Source organism: Lissotriton helveticus, chromosome 3_1 (genome assembly GCF_964261635.1).
Source record: "Lissotriton helveticus chromosome 3_1, aLisHel1.1, whole genome shotgun sequence".
Classification (NCBI taxonomy): domain Eukaryota; kingdom Metazoa; phylum Chordata; class Amphibia; order Caudata; family Salamandridae; genus Lissotriton; species Lissotriton helveticus.
The window spans coordinates 103,039,389-103,058,173 of record NC_136061.1 but is presented as its reverse complement, the minus strand read 5'-3'; positions in this window follow the sequence as shown (position 1 = coordinate 103,058,173).

The following is an 18,785-nucleotide window of genomic DNA, read 5'->3' as shown; positions in this document are numbered from 1 at the left end:
GTGATCGGGACGGTGCGCTTATGCTACGATGCCAATCCTCGCACAATCCGTGGATCCACCGCGCCCATAGATATATAAATGACTTTAACCGTAATTTGCTCAGGAACTACTGAACAGATTGACACCATATAAGCAAAAGGCACAAGTCGGAACTGAGGACTACCTCTCTGCCAAATTTTAACAAGCCCCAGTGAGTGGCGGTTGCAGGGGCTTCAGGGGGGGGCTAGTGAGCCTCCTCGCATATATTAACTTAGAGCCACGAGGGTTGGTGGTCCCTGGGGCAGTGTGTGGGGGATTGGGACCCGTCACCCTTTTTTTTTTCAAATGCCCCCGAAATTTGGCCGCCCTGGGGACTAATAATCTTTAAACCGCAGGAGCCCGAGCTTCATTTTATTTTTTTTCCGGTGGTGAAATGCACGGATCCTACACGCATCGCGTGATTTAAAAAAATATATATAATTTTTTTGCCCTAGAGGTCCTTGTGCGACCCCCTGAGCAGGCCTAGGGGGTCAGGGTGTGTCTACCCTGCCCCCTTTTCGTGGTTTGCACACATATTTCACTTACTTCTTCACCCTCGCTTCTACCGAGGCACAAAATGGCTGCTAACAGTTCCTGGTTGACAGCAAATTAGCATTGAGCGCGTGATCGGGACGGTGCACTTATGCTACGATGCCAATCCTCGCACAATCCGCGGATCCACCGCACCCATAGATATATAAATGACTTAAACCCTAATTTTCGCACAAGTCGGAACTGAGAACTACCTCTCTACCAAATTTGGTGTAATTCCGTTCAGCCTTTCGGGCTGTAGCTGGTCTAAAGGTCCTATGGGAAATTGCATGGGGAAAACACGTTTTAGGACCTTCCTTCTTTCTCGGCCCCCGCTTGACTAATCACCCCCAAACTTTTAGGGAAGGAGCGAAACTGAGCTGACCAAAAAGTGGGAAAATTTCAAGAAGATTCATCAATCGACGCCAACGTTATTGCCAATAGAATGACATTTTGTTTTTATATATATATATATATATATCCTGTGGCCCGGTGTTTCACTTTTTGTGATGCTCCGGTGGCACAAGAGCCTGCTCCATATTTACCAGGCAGCACTAAGCCATTTTTCTTGACTAAATGCTGCCTTGTAAATATCGTTAGCTTTATGCGGTTTTCTGTGGCATCCCCAGCAACATTGGTTTTGTGCAGCCCGTTTCCCCTTCCTGCACATAAATAATCATTCCCACTATTCAGGGACTCTTGCAACATGGTGCAGAGGTGCCTGTGTTGGCGCATGACAGCCCATTGTGTGCCAGCATGGGGGAAAGGACAGGAGTGCGCCATTTCTGATAGATACGGTGCATTTCTCCCCTTTTCTTTTGCCGTAGGGTAGTGCTGAAGGAAAGCCAGAAACTGCGCCTTATGGAAAAAAATCATAAATGAGGCCCCATGAATAGTTACAAACCCTGGGCGTAGTTCGCATAGTAGCACTTCGCGTAGCTACGCGAAGTTCAACTTCGCACTTCGCGAGCTTCGCGTAGCTACGCGAACTGCATAGTGCACTGTGCAAAATGCTGTTCGCACTGATTGCACAGTGCCGGATGCTTGTCCTCACTGTGCAATCAGTGCAAACCGCATCTTGCACAGTGCAAGTGATCGTTTTCTGCCACTTGAGTAGATTTCTACTCGAGTGGCAGCTTTCTCGACGCGGACTGGTAGTTTCTCATCACGAGCAGTCGTGAGCATACGCGACCACTCGTAATGAGAAACCTGACCTCCCCGAGTTAAAAATCTTGCCGGGAGGTTTATTTTCCACGCTCGCGATCGGCAACTTGATGTTGCTTATCGCGAACGAGGAAAAAGTCTGGCCGGGATTTCATTTTGCTCTCTTGCGGTCGCCAACTTGACCTTGAGGACCGCGAGCAAGCAACAAATGACCACTACGCTACGTGTGTTTGCACTGTGCTACGTGAAATTTGCGTAGTGCGAGGTAGCGCAAACTACGGGAGCGTAGCGTAGTGCTTTGCCCAGGGTTAGTAGTTACCCAATGAGCTGAACTATTCATAGATCAGAGCAATGCTAAGTGACCCTCTCCCTGCTGACACATATTCTTGGCCCATACAAATTTTACCCAAAAAGGCTGAGTCTACTTAAAGAGATTTCTCGGTAGCCCTAACATCTCTTTTGTACTGTGCAGTGGGACCCGACCAAACCCTGCCCACTTGCTGCGAATGCCAGTCTAATTCATGGCACCCCAAGTCTTTACTGCCTCCACACTGTATTAGTTTGTATTAGTAGCCGCTCGCGATACCTGCTGAAGTCCTCTTGGGTGCAGACATCTCCTTGCCATTTTCTGTACCAGGATACTCTGCTCCGCATCATTCGTCAGCCCAAAACGGTCAGGAAAAGTAGAGCAGATTAAAAAAATAGGAGGCTCTGGGTTTTAAGTGACTGATGCATATAAATGAATTGTAACTATTGTCTCATACACAGTTATAATTTCACACACCTGTAACCTGGATCCAAATAAAAGTTATTATAGGCTGTTAGGTTTTAGGCTACAATGTGTATCTTTTAGCAGGAAGCCAAAAATAGATTATGTATCACTAGTAAAGATATGTCACAGCAAATACAAATACAAAAGAATTCCAGTCCAACCAGTATTCTCAGCAAGAGTCACACGTGACATAACGTAAAACTTCTACATTTCTTGGTTTTCTGGAAAAAAGTCTCCTCTTTGTCTGCGTAATCAATGGGAAAGGAGGGTCGGATGAGGGTATCATCACTTGGCAATTCCTCCAGTATGAACTGGCAGAAATTACATCTATGGAGTACATTATATTGCTTTTGGTTTTCATGGGTATTAAAAATTACTAGCGTTATATTCATGGGTATTAAAAATTACTAGAATTGTATTGTAGCTGAACTTTTATAGCGCAGACTGTCACCCCAAGGGTAACCTGGCGCTGCAAGTTACCATAATGTCAATTTATGTATAGGCAATCCCCCCCAGAAAACAGATTGTGAGACTCGTGTTAGTCCTCCCTTGGGAATAACCAGGTCTTCAGCCTCTTACTGAATTGAAACAAGGTTTGGGTTTGTCTAATATTTGAGGGGAGATCATTCCATAACCGTGAGGCTGCCACATCAAAGGCTCTGCCACCAGTCTGAGTTTTTTTAAATCTCGTAGTATTCACCAAATTTGCAGTTGATGAACGGAGATTTCTCGTGGGAACATACCGAGTAAATTGCTTCTGCAAGGATTTTGGACCCATTCCATGTACTGCTCTGAACACAATACAGAGGGATTTAAATTGTATTTTGTGACAAATTGGTAGCCAATGTAGGTCCCTCAGAGCCAGGGATGTTGAAGATCTGTGCTGCCTGTTTAAAGCTAGTTTAGCTGCTATTGTCTGGATCATTGCATCTTCAGTATCACTGAATTTAGTGCACCCAGGTACAATGAGTTGCAATAATCCAATCTACTCAGAATTATGCTCCTCACCACTTGTGACCTGGTGGTAGCAGGCAGCAGTGGAAGGATCTTTCATAGGGCTCTAATCAGGGAGAAACAGGTGCCAACTGTTTTATTAACTTGTGAGTCCAGCTGAAGATTGTCATCCAGCATAACCCCCAAATTACATACTGTCGCAGCTGAAGTTAATGGTCCCAATTCAGTAGGGAAGGGGCGAGCTATTTTATTCATAGAACAATATATGATTTCCGTTTTGTCACCATTAAAATGTAGATAATAGTTTTTTAGCCAGTTTGGGGTGCTTTGGATAATCTCCTGGAATTTATCCAGAGAGACTACCTGGTTTCCTTCTAGTGAGAGCATCAGCTGGATGTCATCTACATAGTTGACTAATTCAATGTCAAAGGACTTTATAATGGGGATGAGTGGGCGCAGATAAATGTTAAATTGGATCAGACTTATTGCTGATCCCTGCGGTACCCCGTGGTAAACGGGGGTCTTTGGGGATGTGAAAGGTGGAATTGTCAAAGCCTGCTATCTGCCCGTCAGATAGGACAGCAGTCATTTCAGTGTTAGACCCTTCACTCCAATATTCCCGAGTCTTTTCAGCAAAATTCTATGGTTCACCGTATCGAATGCGGCAGACATATCTAATAGTACCAATATGGTTGAGTTGCCATTATTGGCCCGCATTCTCAGGTTATCAAGGACTGTCACTAGAGTTGTTTCTGTTCTGTGCCCAGGGCAAAACCCGAATTGAGTCTCATCTAGCAGATGATTTTCTTCTAGAAAGTGGGAGAGAGATTTACTGACTGCTCGCTCCAGAATTTTTACAGGATAGGGCAGCAGAGAGATAGGCCTAAAAGTGGATGGGCAAAGAGGATCAAGTCTTGGTTTCTTGAGCAACGGAGTCACTATTGCCTGCTTCCAGCCTTCTGGCATGGTTCCTTTGTTCAGTGATTGGCAGCATATATGCCACAGCCGAGGAAATAGTTCTACATTGAAATCCTCTGAGGAAGAGGCTCCAGTGGCAAGCCAGAGGACACACTCAAGGCTAGTTTATTAAACATTTCCTCAGTGGGAGCTTGAAAACACTCTAGCACTACTTGCTGATCACTGTTTATTGCCACTTCCTGTTGCTCTACCACGGTTGTTATGAATAGATCATTTTCAGCATCCATGCTAGTTTTGTTGTTTGAATTAAGACCGTTAATCATTTTGTTGATCTTCTCATCAAATTAAACCGCAAGATCGTCACAAAGCTTTTGTGTCGCCCTAATCTTATTGTTCACACCAGCTGGATTAGATAGGTCCTTCACTATGTTAAAGAGAGTTCTCGCGCTATTAGTAGCCTGCAAGATGGTTTTAGCATAGTGTTCAGCTTTTGACCTAGCAATTGCTTTTTTATATGAGACAAGTTGTAGTTTCAGAGATTTTTAGTCTGAGTGAGCATAGCGCTTCCTCCATTTTCTTTCAGCCAGATTGCAGTTTTTTCACAATTATTTCAGGTCCTCACTGTACCAGGGGGCTGACGGTTTCTTTCTGTTCTTTAACCTCTTTACTGGAATAATCTGATCCAGAGTGTGGTTAAGTTGATCCCAGAAAGTCTGATCGTTTTCTTCCACCGACATACTAGATACACGTATATTCTGTTCCGCGGAGTAGAGAAAATGTTTATTTTGCATTAGCTTGGCCCATTCCCTTCCTTGACAGAAGTTTCCAGGCAAAGTCGATTTATTAGATGTACTGAGCAAAGCTATAAGAAAATGAATTAGAAAGTGATCGGTCCAGCATTAAGGTGATACTTCGACCACCTTTTCCTCCTTATGGTTGGCAAATATTAAATCTAAAATGAGGCCTCCTTGGTGAGTCTGTTAAAGTACCAATTGATTTATATTGAGGCTCTCACATGCTTGCAGTAAATCTCTAAATGCTGGGCCAAGAATTCCATTATCCCAGAGGTTCAAGTCACCCACTATAATCATCCTAGAATGAGTCAGTGACATATTAAAAAAGGTGTCAATCAAAGCATGACACTGGGGGATTTGTCTTCCGGGTGGCCTTTAACACACTATTCCTGACAGCACTTGTCCCCTCGCCTCTTTCAACGAGAAGCCTAATAGTTCTATGCCCTCTACATCATCGATCTGTAGGGGAGTAAAGTTCCACTTCTCTTTATTTATTACTCCAACCCCCTTCCGGTCTTGGTTTTTATACCCCATGGACAGGTTAGTCCCAGTTCGACTACTGAGTCGACTTGTGTCCAAGTTTCAGTCATAAACAGCACATCCAAATCAAAACACTCCAACAAAGTATAAACCTCTTGAAAATGCTTAACAAAAGATCTGGTGTTAATTAAGCCACACTTCAGACTATCAGAAATGTGGTCACCTGACATAATGATTCCCCTGCTCAGCATATTCTTTTTTACCCCCACCTTTTTTACCTCACCTATGTGCATGAGTTGTTTCTTTGAATAGCAGAGCCTAGCGTTCCCTTACAGAAAACTGACAGCATGGCTGCTGTTGCTTGCGGTCGGAGCGCGTATGGGCGCAGACGGGCTTGCGTCTGGCGCTTCCGGCGTGCCATCGTCTCGCCCGCTGCGCGCTTGCATCACCCTTCCTTAAAAAGGGAGGAGTGTGCTGAACCTATTCAACTAGAGTGCTAACCACAATGCCTTCGTCACAGTGACCCACTCTAACAGGTGGAGGTACAAGAGTGCACCTTGGCAGCGAAAGTGCGAGTGCAAAGTCAAAATTCCCCTTTCCACAAATCAATAGCAGTGTTTAAAATTCCTAAAAATGGTGAGTCTAAAAACCAAGCACTTAGCTAGAATGCGCTAAAGTCTCTCATGCAGGCAGACATACGCACAGCAGGTAATTTGTAAGGTATTTGAATCTGGGCGCTTGCATCACCCTTCCTTAAGTAGGGAGGAGTGTGCTGAACAGGGTCAACTAGAGCACTAACCAAGATGGCGTCGTCACGGTGACCCGCTCTAACAGGCGGCGGTACACCAGCACACCTTGGCAGCCAAAGTGCGAGTGCAATGCGAGTACAGAATAAGTATAAACATTTCAAAATTCCCCTTGCCACAAATCAATAGCAGTATGTAAAATTCCTAAAAAAAATTCCTAAAAACAGTGAGTCTAAATTCCATTCGATACATCTGGTCCACCAAATGTGCCATCATAACAAGCTAAACTATTTTCAGATACCTCAGAAACCAAAATAATTGCAAAATAATTTACAGATGTGCTAAATAGGGTAGGATTATTTGTTATACAAGAGATTACTGAATGTCCAAATTGAGCTAGCAAGAAGTTGCACAAGACTTTAAACGTCAGTATCTTCAGCTCGCCATCCAAGTAGTAGCATTGCATACATTTAACTTCCAGTACACCCACTGTGATCTCTTATACATTATCAGACTAATCATTTCAAATAGCAATAACTATACTAGAAAGTAGTCTCCGTTCTAACTACAATCAAAATATGGCAGGGCTGGTAGGGGAATACATTCTCAATGACATCCCTGAAATAGTCATTTTTTTTGCTTTCTCCGCATAAGCGAATACAGTGGAATCCTTTGTCTTGCTGTAAATATTTAAGGGAAAATAGAGTTGCTTTCCTAAATGTCAGCTGCTGAGAAAAGTATAGTTCATCTGAAGACATTTCTGACACCCCAGTGTTTGCCTTTCCATTCCCTCTCCTCAGTGGGTCTTTCTTGGTATAAAATCAGTATTTGATTGTAAGTTATGTTTGTTTTGCTAGAATGAGATGGCAGCCATATTCCACACACACAGAATGCCTTGGCCAGAGGTGACTTTTAGAGCTATTGAACAGTGTTTCAATTTAAAAAAGGTAACGCAAACTAAGACAGACCTGTAAGAAACAAGTAAAAAATGAAATGTTAAAAGATAACTGTGAGATAATTTATATCTAACTAGCTTACCCGTCATGCTTTGCTGCGATCTCAGAAGAAAGGAAATTCAAGGAAACTCGTTATGATAACATTCAATTTACATTGTGTCATTTTTATTGAAACCTACTTTACCCGTCGCACGTTGCTGCAATCTCAGAAGAAAGGAAATTCAAGAAAACTCGTTATGTTAACATTCAATTTACATTGTGTCATTTTTATTGAAACTTATTCATTTTAATATGGAAAACATTTCAAAGTGTCGTTTTAATTCTATTTATTTATTCGAGTGCTTGTGGATACACAATTTTTTGTTTTTCCGTCTTGTGCATACATCAGTATTCGAAAGATTATAAGGGCCCTGGAGGGCGGATATTTAAGAAAATGTTATGCCAGAAACCTTCGCGCGAGTGTACTCAGCAACTTCCCAACGTTTCTTGGCGATCGGATGAATGCTGTTTTAATTCTATTTATTTATTCGAATGCTTGTGGATACACGATTTTTTGTTTTACCGTCTTGTGCGTACATCACTATTCGAAAGATTATGAGGGCCCTGGGAGGTCGATATTTAAAAACAATTTATGCCAGAAACCTGCGTGGGAGTGTACTCAACAACTTACCAAAGTTTCCTGGAGATCGGATGAATGCTGATTTAATTCTATTTATATATTCAAGTGCTTGTGGATACACAATTTTTTGTTTTTTTGTCTGGTGCGTACAACAGTATTCAAAAGATTATGAAGTCCCTGGGGGGACGATATTTTAAAATATTTTTTGCCAGAAACCTTCGCGGGAGTGTAATCAACAACTTCCAAAAGTTTCATGGCGATCGAATGAATGGTGTAGTAATGCATAAAGGACAAACAGACAGACACACAGACAGACATACATTCGTTTTCTATTTATATATAGATGTAGATATACTTCCCCCCTAAATGTTGCAGCGCTCCAACATTTCCAAAAGGCAGGGATACGCCGTATTTACAACAAAACAGCACATCCCTATGTTTTCCCTAGCGCTGGTGTTAAAATAACCCGCATAGCACCAACACAATCCAAATGGCCATGTGTTACTTCTATATGTACTGCAGAATGCAGCACACATAGATGTAGCAAACTGTCATTATTTAATGATTGTTTATCTGCAGGAATGGGCACCTTCCTGCACATAAACAATTATTAATGGTGTTTTGCTCTTTCTTTTTTTAAATTTTTTATTTTCCTCATCAAAAAAAATCAATCAAAAAGAAAGAAGCAAGAGTAACAAAAATCAGTTCACGCAGTGGATTGAGTACAGCTGGGATTTGACAGAAAATCAGTGAACAAATCTCATATTCATTATTCCACATACTGAAACAACAAGTAAACGACATATAGAAGGACAATTTTAATTTGAAACAAAAAAAGAGAGGAAAGAACAGAGAACCAAAAGATTCCTTTGCTAAAACTGTTATTGAATTCATAGGTCTAAGCAAGTCACTCAGCCTAAAAGAAAATTGATGGAATCAAATTAGATTTCTTGGATTAGCTTGTTGAGAGGGTCCCAACTAAGACCTGCCCAAATAGAATCAAGCTTTCTGATGGACTTAGCCAGGGCAAATTCTAGATCTGTAATGTTGCGTTGCAGACCCATGCTCTTGCTAAACATTGCCTGGTGGAGATAATAATAATAACCTGAAGTTGCCTCTGTAAATTAGCCTTGTTTGTCCTATGGGCTAGATGTGGTCTATAACCTAGCAAGATCTCCCTATGAGTAAGCTGTATGTCCATGCCAGTGCTAGAACTATTATGTTGTACGACCCCTGGACAGAATTCACATAGCATAAGGCAGACAGCAAACATGCAAAGGATACTAGCTGCTAAAAGACCACACTGAAGACATTTGGTCTAATCCCACCAACAATATCCCAACATTTAACAATTTTATCTGGTGTATAATACAAAAAAAATATTGTTTTGAATTGCTATAATTTCAAATGAATTGAACATATTGAATGGTTAATGGTATCTAAAGCTGAGCTTATTTCAGAGGGTAAGACTTCATCTGAGAGGACCTGAAACCACTTGGTGGCAAGTGAATTAATATTGTTAGAATTATACTAATTGCATACTCGCAGTCGGTAATTTGACTCTGTTTGGATCGCCGCCTTTTACCTTGTGAGGAAGACCCTTTGCTGATGTCACCTCGTCTCTGCCTGTGACTCCTGGGGTGTTGAGACAACCGCCGCGGGAGCACCGAGTCCGGGACTGCGAGGCCCACAGTGCTTAGCGCTCATCACATCACGCGCACCTGTGCCCTCTTCCCGGACTCCTCCCAGCTGACCACCTGACCTGGGCGTTTACTCCTACTTCTACGACTCGCGGCCCCCGCTCCGCGGGAGCCGCTCGCAGTCGGTAATTTGACTCTGTTTGGATCGCCACCTTTTACCTTGTGAGGAAGACCCTTTGCTGATGTCACCTCGTCTCTGCCTGTGACTCCTGGGGTGTTGAGACAACCGCCGCGGGAGCACCGAGTCCGGGACTGCGAGGCCCACAGTGCTTAGCGCTCATCACATCACGCGCCTGTGCCCTCTTCCCGGACTCCTCCCAGCTGACCACCTGACCTGGGCGTTTACTCCTACTTCTACGACTCGCGGCCCCCGCTCCGCGGGAGCCGCTCGCATTCGGTTTTTTGACTTTGTTTGGATCGCTGCCTTTTACCTTGTGAGGAAGACCCTTTGCTGATGTCACCTCGTCTCTGCCTGTGACGCCTGGGGTGTTGAGACAACAGCCGCGGGAGCACCGAGTCCGGGACTGCGAGGCCCACAGTGCTTAGCGCTCATCACATCACGCGCACCTGTGCCCTCTTCCCGGACTCCTCCCAGCTGACCACCTGACCTGGGCGTTTACTCCTACTTCTACGACTCGCGGCCCCCGCTCCGCGGGAGCCGCTCGCAGTCGGTAATTTGACTCTGTTTGGATCGCCGCCTTTTACCTTGTGAGGAAGACCCTTTGCTGATGTCACCTCGTCTCTGCCTGTGACTCCTGGGGTGTTGAGACAACCGCCGCGGGAGCACCGAGTCCGGGACTGCGAGGCCCACAGTGCTTAGCGCTCATCACATCACGCGCACCTGTGCCCTCTTCCCGGACTCCTCCCAGCTGACCACCTGACCTGGGCGTTTACTCCTACTTCTACGACTCGCGGCCCCCGCTCCGCGGGAGCCGCTCGCATTCGGTTTTTTGACTTTGTTTGGATCGCTGCCTTTTACCTTGTGAGGAAGACCCTTTGCTGATGTCACCTCGTCTCTGCCTGTGACGCCTGGGGTGTTGAGACAACAGCCGCGGGAGCACCGAGTCCGGGACTGCGAGGCCCACAGTGCTTAGCGCTCATCACATCACGCGCACCTGTGCCCTCTTCCCGGACTCCTCCCAGCTGACCACCTGACCTGGGCGTTTACTCCTACTTCTACGACTCGCAGCCCCCGCTCCGCGGGAGCCGCTCGCAGTCGGTAATTTGACTCTGTTTGGATCGCCGCCTTTTACCTTGTGAGGAAGACCCTTTGCTGATGTCACCTCGTCTCTGCCTGTGACTCCTGGGGTGTTGAGACAACCGCCGCGGGAGCACCGAGTCCGGGACTGCGAGGCCCACAGTGCTTAGCGCTCATCACATCACGCGCACCTGTGCCCTCTTCCCGGACTCCTCCTCAACCTCGTCATATTAACCCCTCCCTTACCACGCACGCGGGACGCGCGCGGGACTCAGTCCGGGGCTAAGCCCGGGCAAAGGGCGGGCCGTTTGAGGCCGTTCGAGGACCAGAGAGACTGGACTGGGCCATACCCTTTTTAATTTATTTTTATTCTCATTTCCTGTTTGTCCCATTTTAGTTACTTTTAGTTAATATGGTGGTGACTAGAGGAAAGAAAACCATGGCCCCGGGGAGCGTGGGTAAAATGCTAGGTCCGATGGATGAGTTTATCACTAAGGCTAATACTTTTATTGACCAAAGCATTTCATTGATAGAGGAAAGGGCATTTGCTAAAAGATCCTCCATGGGCAAACTGGCAGATGCCAGAACACCTGATCCTGGTAATAACAAAGAAGGATCGAGGAAGCATGGTGAGGGGAGACGTAGTCTGCCCAATAATGTGGACTTGTCGGTGTCTGAGCTCGCAGTCTCACAATTGAGCTCTGGCTTAGAAAAAACTCCCGAGTTATTACCCCAAACCCCCCCACAAACGTCATCCTTGGAAAGAATTCAAGCAAGGGGAAGGAGGGAGGGTGCAATTAGTAAAAGAAAGAACATTCAGAAAATCCCTACCCTCACTCTGCCGGAACACTCCCCTAGTATTCTACAGCTTTCTCCCTCAAGATCAGAGCAACAAATAGTTCCAGCTCTAATCCACCATACTGACCAGGAACTTCCTACCCCCGTGATTACGGACTCACCAATTCTTCTATATACTGATAAGGGATTAACAGGTAGCGATAATACACTCCTCCTAAATAAGATCGCTGACCTCTTTAAGTTATTTCTACAGCCAGTAGAACAAAAGTTAGCAAAGTTAGAGAGTCAGATGTCCAAGCTTGTTAATCTCTCACACCATAATCAACCGGCTAGGGCTCAAAAAAGAGGGGAAACCAATCATATTAAGCAACGTTCCTTGAAACCTGCAAGTGCCATCTCGAAATCTGTCACTCTTCAAAAGAACGTACTGCAGGTCGCAACACCTATAGTATCGATCCCTAGTGCAACCCTTATATCAACGTCCACTACGAGTACATCAAATCTAATCAACAACGTAGCCACCACATTGACACAGGGAAATGCCGTGCCACTAATAACATCTTTATCACAGCCAGTGGCAAAAAATAATGTAACATCTAAAACTCCGACACCCAATCCTCCGGCCCAAACAGCCAAAAGACATGTTCCTAGAGGTTCCGGAGAGGCCAGAATCCCTGTTGATCTGCCACCAGATGCTTCACCGTATGTAGTGGTTATGACTGGCGTTCCCGAGTTAGCGGCCCATAATGTGGAACCGAGTTGGTCCCTGAAAAATAAGGCACAACATTGGTTACAGACAAACTGCCCCATGCCGCCAAATTGGCATGGAAGGATTTCCTCAGTACGTAGGACGCCATGGGTGGGCAAAGGTAGAAAAACGATCCCAGGGGACTGTATTGTGATCACTTTTGAAGATCCCCGGGTAGCAGATTACATCTGCTCCTGGGATCAAACAAACGTAAACGGAGGTATTGGTATTAAACCACTCTCTTTCTTTTAGCCCGTAAGACAACCCAATATCTTTTTTTGAGGATCTTGGCTCCCCCTGGGTTGCACCACCCCCTCGTCAGGTTGCATTTTATGACACTAGACAATATGGGGGCCCCCGCCACCGTGAGTACGATAATTCTTGGCACCTAGTGGGACCACGCTACCAGGGAGGAAACTGGGAAGAATGGGGTCCACATTTCCAGAGGACGGTACACAGAGAACAGCCCCGCTGGGACCCTTGGTACAACATCCAGTTGACTAATAGATTCAGCGCACTTGAAATGGTCGATTGACCATCAACGGACGCTGAATATATTGGTTCTAATTCACCATACCGGCCCCCTAAAATAAAAACTCCCCGGTCGACCCTAGAACCAGTAACACTAAAAGCCGATACATCGACTATACCCCTCCTTTTTTGGAACGTGGCAGGTCTACGCCCAAAAATTGAGGATGGGACGGCCCTGAACTTTCTTGAACAAGGGAAAATAATTTGCCTTCAAGAGACTTGGTCCACAACAGAGCTCCATCTTTTGGGTTACAAAACGTATTTTTCCCCAGCTGTGCGTAGCGCAATAGGCAGGCCTAAAGGAGGGTTAATAACGTATATTGCAAATACACTCAATCATCTAAAAGTGTCCATTATCCATACTGATCCTAACTGCCAAATTCTCTCTCTGTCCTTTGCAAACAAGGAGTCTATCCTTCTAGTAAATTTTTATAATAATCTAGAGGAAGATCAATTTTTGACCCTTGTCTGTAATATCCAGGAGAGATTAAGACACTCCTATCAATGGAAGGATCGACCTGGGGCAATTCATCTTTTATGGGGAGGGGATTTTAATCTCCATCCATGCCCTTTGGCGAATTCACAATGTTGCGGGATTGTGAATGAATTTGAGGCTCCCCTAGCCCACTTTGTCCACGCCAAGTTGGGGAATGCAATGAATAACTTGCTCTCCGACTTGGATCTTGTAATTGCTAACTGTCCAAGTCTGGATAAAAATTCTTTTTTTCCGACCTATGTTGGTAGAGGCCATCAAACGACAGTTGACTATATTTTCCTGTCTCCTGGATTGCTAGACATAGCCAAAGCCTTCCAGGTCATTCCTAATCCACTGAGCGATCATTGTGCGCTGAGGATGGACCTTCATTTAATCGAGTATAAGCCCCAAAACACTGAAATAGCAAATACCTTCGCCCAAAATAAGTTGTACCTAGGAAAAAAGAACGGCTACTCAATAAAATGGGAAAAAATTAACCCAAATGAAATTACAAAAAAACTGGTGGAGCGGCGTATCCTAATATAATTAAATGTTTGGATCTCTCGGTAAATCACAAAGAAGTTGTGGAAAATGAAATTTTGCCTGACCAAGATGCCCCCTACGTGTACCCTGTGTTACATATATGTGCATGTCACCCATGCATATTTCTCTCAGTGGCCTGAATCACAAGGCCTCTGCAATCACGTCCTGCATTAAGGATGCCAGTCATCAAGTCTCCCATGTAAGAAATGTTAAGTTAGCATTTAAGGCCCATGTATTTGCATTGTGCACTTTTAAATAAATCACGACAAACCCATTTAGTGGTTCAGCCTGAGCCACTTTCTGAATTAGGGTTTTCATGACTCCTGACACACTGAAAGCTGCAGTTACGTATCTCTGACCTCGCATACTTCTAGCTCAGCCGAAAGAGACCCAGCAAGGGTTGCCAAGATAGTATTTATTTATTATTTATTTATTAATTAATCTTGTAGAGCGCGAACAGCTACCCGTAAGGGTTTCCCGGCGCTGATTGACAGTATAGCATAGTAATCCAGAGGGAGTTATTTCGCAAAAACCAGGACTTAAGGCATTGCGGCTTATTGGAGAGATTTATTGAGCAAAAAGCCAGGTCTTAACGGCTTTGCGGAAGCGAAGATGGCAATGCTCTACTCGTAGGTCCAAGGGAAGAGAGTTCCAAAGTCTGGGTCCAAGTACAGAAAAGGAGCGGCCACCCACTCTGGTGAGCCTAAACTTAGGCACACAGAAAAGATGTTGGGAGGAGGAGCGGAGGGAGCGTGTAGGGACATAGGATTTGACAAGAGATTGCAGATAGGAGGGGGCAACTTCAATTTTTATTTTGTGCATAAAGCATAGTGCCTTGAATTTAACTCGTTTATCGAGGTTGAGCCAATGGAGTTGTTTGATGCGTTCGGTAATTGGATCATATTTCCGACATCCACACAGAAGCCGAGCAGCGGCATTCTGGACTAGTTGGAGACGGCGCAAGACCGCCCTGGTCGCCCCCAGATAGAGCACATTACTATAGTCCAATCTAGAGGTCACCAGCGCCGTCACAACAGATCTCTGGGTGTCAGAGGGAAGGATCCAAAAGATTTTACGCAGCCATCTAAGGATGGTAAAGCAGGTGGCTGCAACTTTATTTACCTGATCCTTCATCGATAGCTCCCTATCGATAATGACCCCGAGATTTCTCGCTCGCTCCGATGGAATGGGTAAATCGCCCATAGTTGACGGCCAATGTCTCGAACTCCAAAGGTCAGGCTTATTACCAAAGACGAGCACTTCCGTCTTATCGCTGTTGAGTTTAAGAAAATTACAGCTCATCCAGCGGGAGATGTCTCTAAGACCTGTTTGTAAAGAAGAAGGTGATGAAGGGTCGGCTTGGGATAGGGAAAATACAATCTGTGAATCATCTGCGTAAGTAAAAAGATGAAGACCAGAGTGATAAGCAACATGTGCTAACGGGACAACATAAAGATTGAAGAGAAGAGGACTTAGGATAGAACCTTGGGGGACACCATGTGGAGAAAGATAAGTATTAGAGGTGGAAGTATTGGAAAAAATTTGAAAAGTCCGGTCAGTAAGAAAGGATGAAAGCCAATGCAAGGCTTTGTCACATATACCAAAGGAGGCAAGGCTACTGAGAAGGATACTGTGCGAAACAGTATCGAAGGCTGCACTGAGATCGAGCAATATCAGTGCAGCCGTTTCACCTCGATCGAGTAATTGGCGAATATTCTCAGTTACTCCTAAGAGAGTGGATTCAGTGGAGAAGCCTTGACGGAAGCCTGACTGGGAGGGATGAAGGAGCTTATTAGTGACGACAAAGCGAGATAAATGTGAATGAATATGCCGTTCCAAAATTTTCGAAAAGGCCGGCAACAGCGATATGGGACGGAAGTTGGCAGCTACATTTGGATCCGCAGTGGGCTTTTTAAGAAGTGGGGTCACCATTGCATGCTTCCAGCTCTGAGGGACCGTGGCTGTATCAAGAGATGCATTTAACAAAGTGCAGATTACATCTAGTTGAGAAAACTCAAGTTGACGTAAAACCGAAATAGGTAGGGGATCCATGGGTGAGCCAGACTTTATATTGTTTAAAATTTCCAAAAGGGTAGCGGGTACAAGATTTGGCCAAGTCTGCAGTAAGGCCAGAGGAGGGCAAGGAGTGGTGAGAGAAGGAAATACGCTAACGGCGGATTTCTCCTGGGCTGCTATGTCTTTATAAATAGTATCAATTTTAGATATAAAATATTGGGCAAGTTCATCACACTTCGTGTTGGAGAGAGGGGGGGTATAGCAACTGTCTGTGAGCCAGCAAGATCTTTTACCACCTTAAATAAAACGTTGGACTTATTTATGGCTACTGTAATCAAGTTGTTGACATAGGTAGCTCTGGTGAGAGCACAGGCCTTATGGTAAAGTTTTAGTTCAGCTTTATACGTAAGCCCAGCAGAAATGGAATAGTCTTTCCTCCAGGTTCGCTCAAGTCTTTTACATTGAGATTTATGAACACGGAGGGTTTCATTGTACCATGGGGCAGGGGAATTGTGGACAGTATTTTTCTTATTTGTGAGAGGGAGGCAAGTATTTATAGCCTCAGCGAGCCAGGAATTTACCGAGTTAGCAGATGCATTTATCTTGTCTAAAATGAGTGGGTATTTAGACATAAGATCATATAAAGTTTTATTGAAAGCAGCTATGTCCAGATTTTTCCAAACTCTTTTTTAGTATTATGAATAACAGTTATCTGCCTGCTGTACAGAGTCACATTCCTGCCCAGTGAGGAAGGTAAACAGAACCCGTCCGCGGAAGATAGGGCCTAGCCTCTCTGTCTCCATTTAAGTAAATCACAGTGCTTGCATCCATAGAAAGCTCACAGCCCCACGCAATGAACGAAGAAATATATGCTTTTTCTGATTCCTAGTGACGAGCAACCTTTGCTTCAGATAATACATCCCCTGACTTAAGATATCAGTTAGTACCAGACGTGCTGGTCGCCTTGACACTAAAGATCTCTCTACTAGACTGAAAGTCAGCTCTCCTCCCAGTTACACGTCAATTGCACGTCATGCTCTAATTGCGTGCACAAGTAGGGCAAAGTTCCAGCCTGCCATGTAACTCCTCCTCTATGTAGCCACCCACCTATCACCCGCCTGTGACTCATCAAGTGTACACCCTCATGCACGCCCACATGCTCTTATCTCTTTCTTTCATGCTCTGCCTGGGGCGCTCCTCCCTATGTACAAGGAAAAATGTATATATGTGTTGTTCTCTGTAAATAATGTTAGAAGACCCTTCCTGAACCTTAGAGGTGATGGAACAGATTCTCCCTTAACTCGAGTTATTGGAATAAAGCCCTTTTAACTTGGACACCACGGACTCTCTGCCTCTCATTTGATACATGCTAATTGTTAATGCCTAGAAATTATGCCAGGGTAATATTTTATTTACCACATTAATTTGGCGCCCGAATAGGAACATATCCCTTTCCCCACGCGCCGGAGTTGTAGGTCCAGCTTTGCCCCCTTCTACAGCCGTGACGGACTTTAAAGTGTACACGTCATCGGGATTTCCCGCTACTCCCTCAGGCCCAGGAGGAGGACGGACTGTGACCAGGCATCCATACGAGGCGGTGAGGATTGCGGATCGTCTCAACCAGAGCCCGACTTGTGAGCGAGCAAGGTCCGAGGTTTCCAGAGGCCCACCCGTTCCGAGGCGCATGCGTAGACGTAGATGTAGATGCGTAGAAGTCCGAGGCCTTCAAGTTTCAAGTTTTGTTTCCCGGTGAGTACAACTGTGGGGAATGCATAAAGTTTTAAGACGGGTTCATTTTATATGAACACGGTCAAGACGGGTCCATGGTAAACGTGGGCACGGTAAAGACGGGTTCACGTTATTCGTGAAAACGGTAAAGACGGGTTCGTTCACACGAGCACGGTCAAGACGGGTCCATGGTAAACGTGGGCACGGTAAAGACGTGTCTCATTTTTGAGACCGGTATGGTTGTACTGTATTCCAGTGCATATAGTTTTTCAAGTACATGTTTAGTTCTCTGTATTGGTTTAGATCATGTTTGTTTTAATGTTATGATGTTTTAGTGTGAATGATTGTTGATTGTTTCAGTCTATTTTTGTGTATTGTATTTCCATTGTGTTGGTTTCAACATGCCACTGTTTTCAAAATTGCGTCAGATAGGGACCAGAAAAGGTATACTAGAAGAGTCAGTTAACATCCCGCCTAGAGACACACCTGGTCATTATATGTATAATAAGCATGGATTAGACGCCATCTTGTTTTTAGATTTATGGGTAGACTATACAAAGGACCTGGAGGAAAAGTATAGATGGCCTATCTCAGGAACATGGGATTCAGAATGCATCATGAGAGTAGAGGAAGCGCTATGGAAAAGGAAGTCAAGACCCTCTCAGAAAGATGCCATCGAGTTGTGGCGCAAGGAGTCACATAGGAGAACAGAGAAAGAATTCAATAAAGCAGAGAGAACTAAACAAGCAGAGGAAAAAGCCAAAGAAAAAGAACTACGGGAGGAGGGGGAACGGGTCAAAACAGAACAGACTGATAGAGAAAGAAACGCCGTCGTTACTGGTATTTATCCCGTCCTGGCTGAAGAACTAGCTAGAGTGACCACCTCAGAGAGACCCAGTAGGTCGTGAACGCCACCACCTGTACCATATAGAGAACGTAGAGTAAAGCCGACAGCATCAGAGGCGTTCATTTCCTCGTATCTAGATGATTCCCTTCCGGACTACGTTAATGCAGGTTTCCCTCCACCCCCACCAGCAGATCAGCTCCAGCAACTTCAGCAGCAGCTAGTAAAAGATTACGTAGGTCCCGGGGCAGT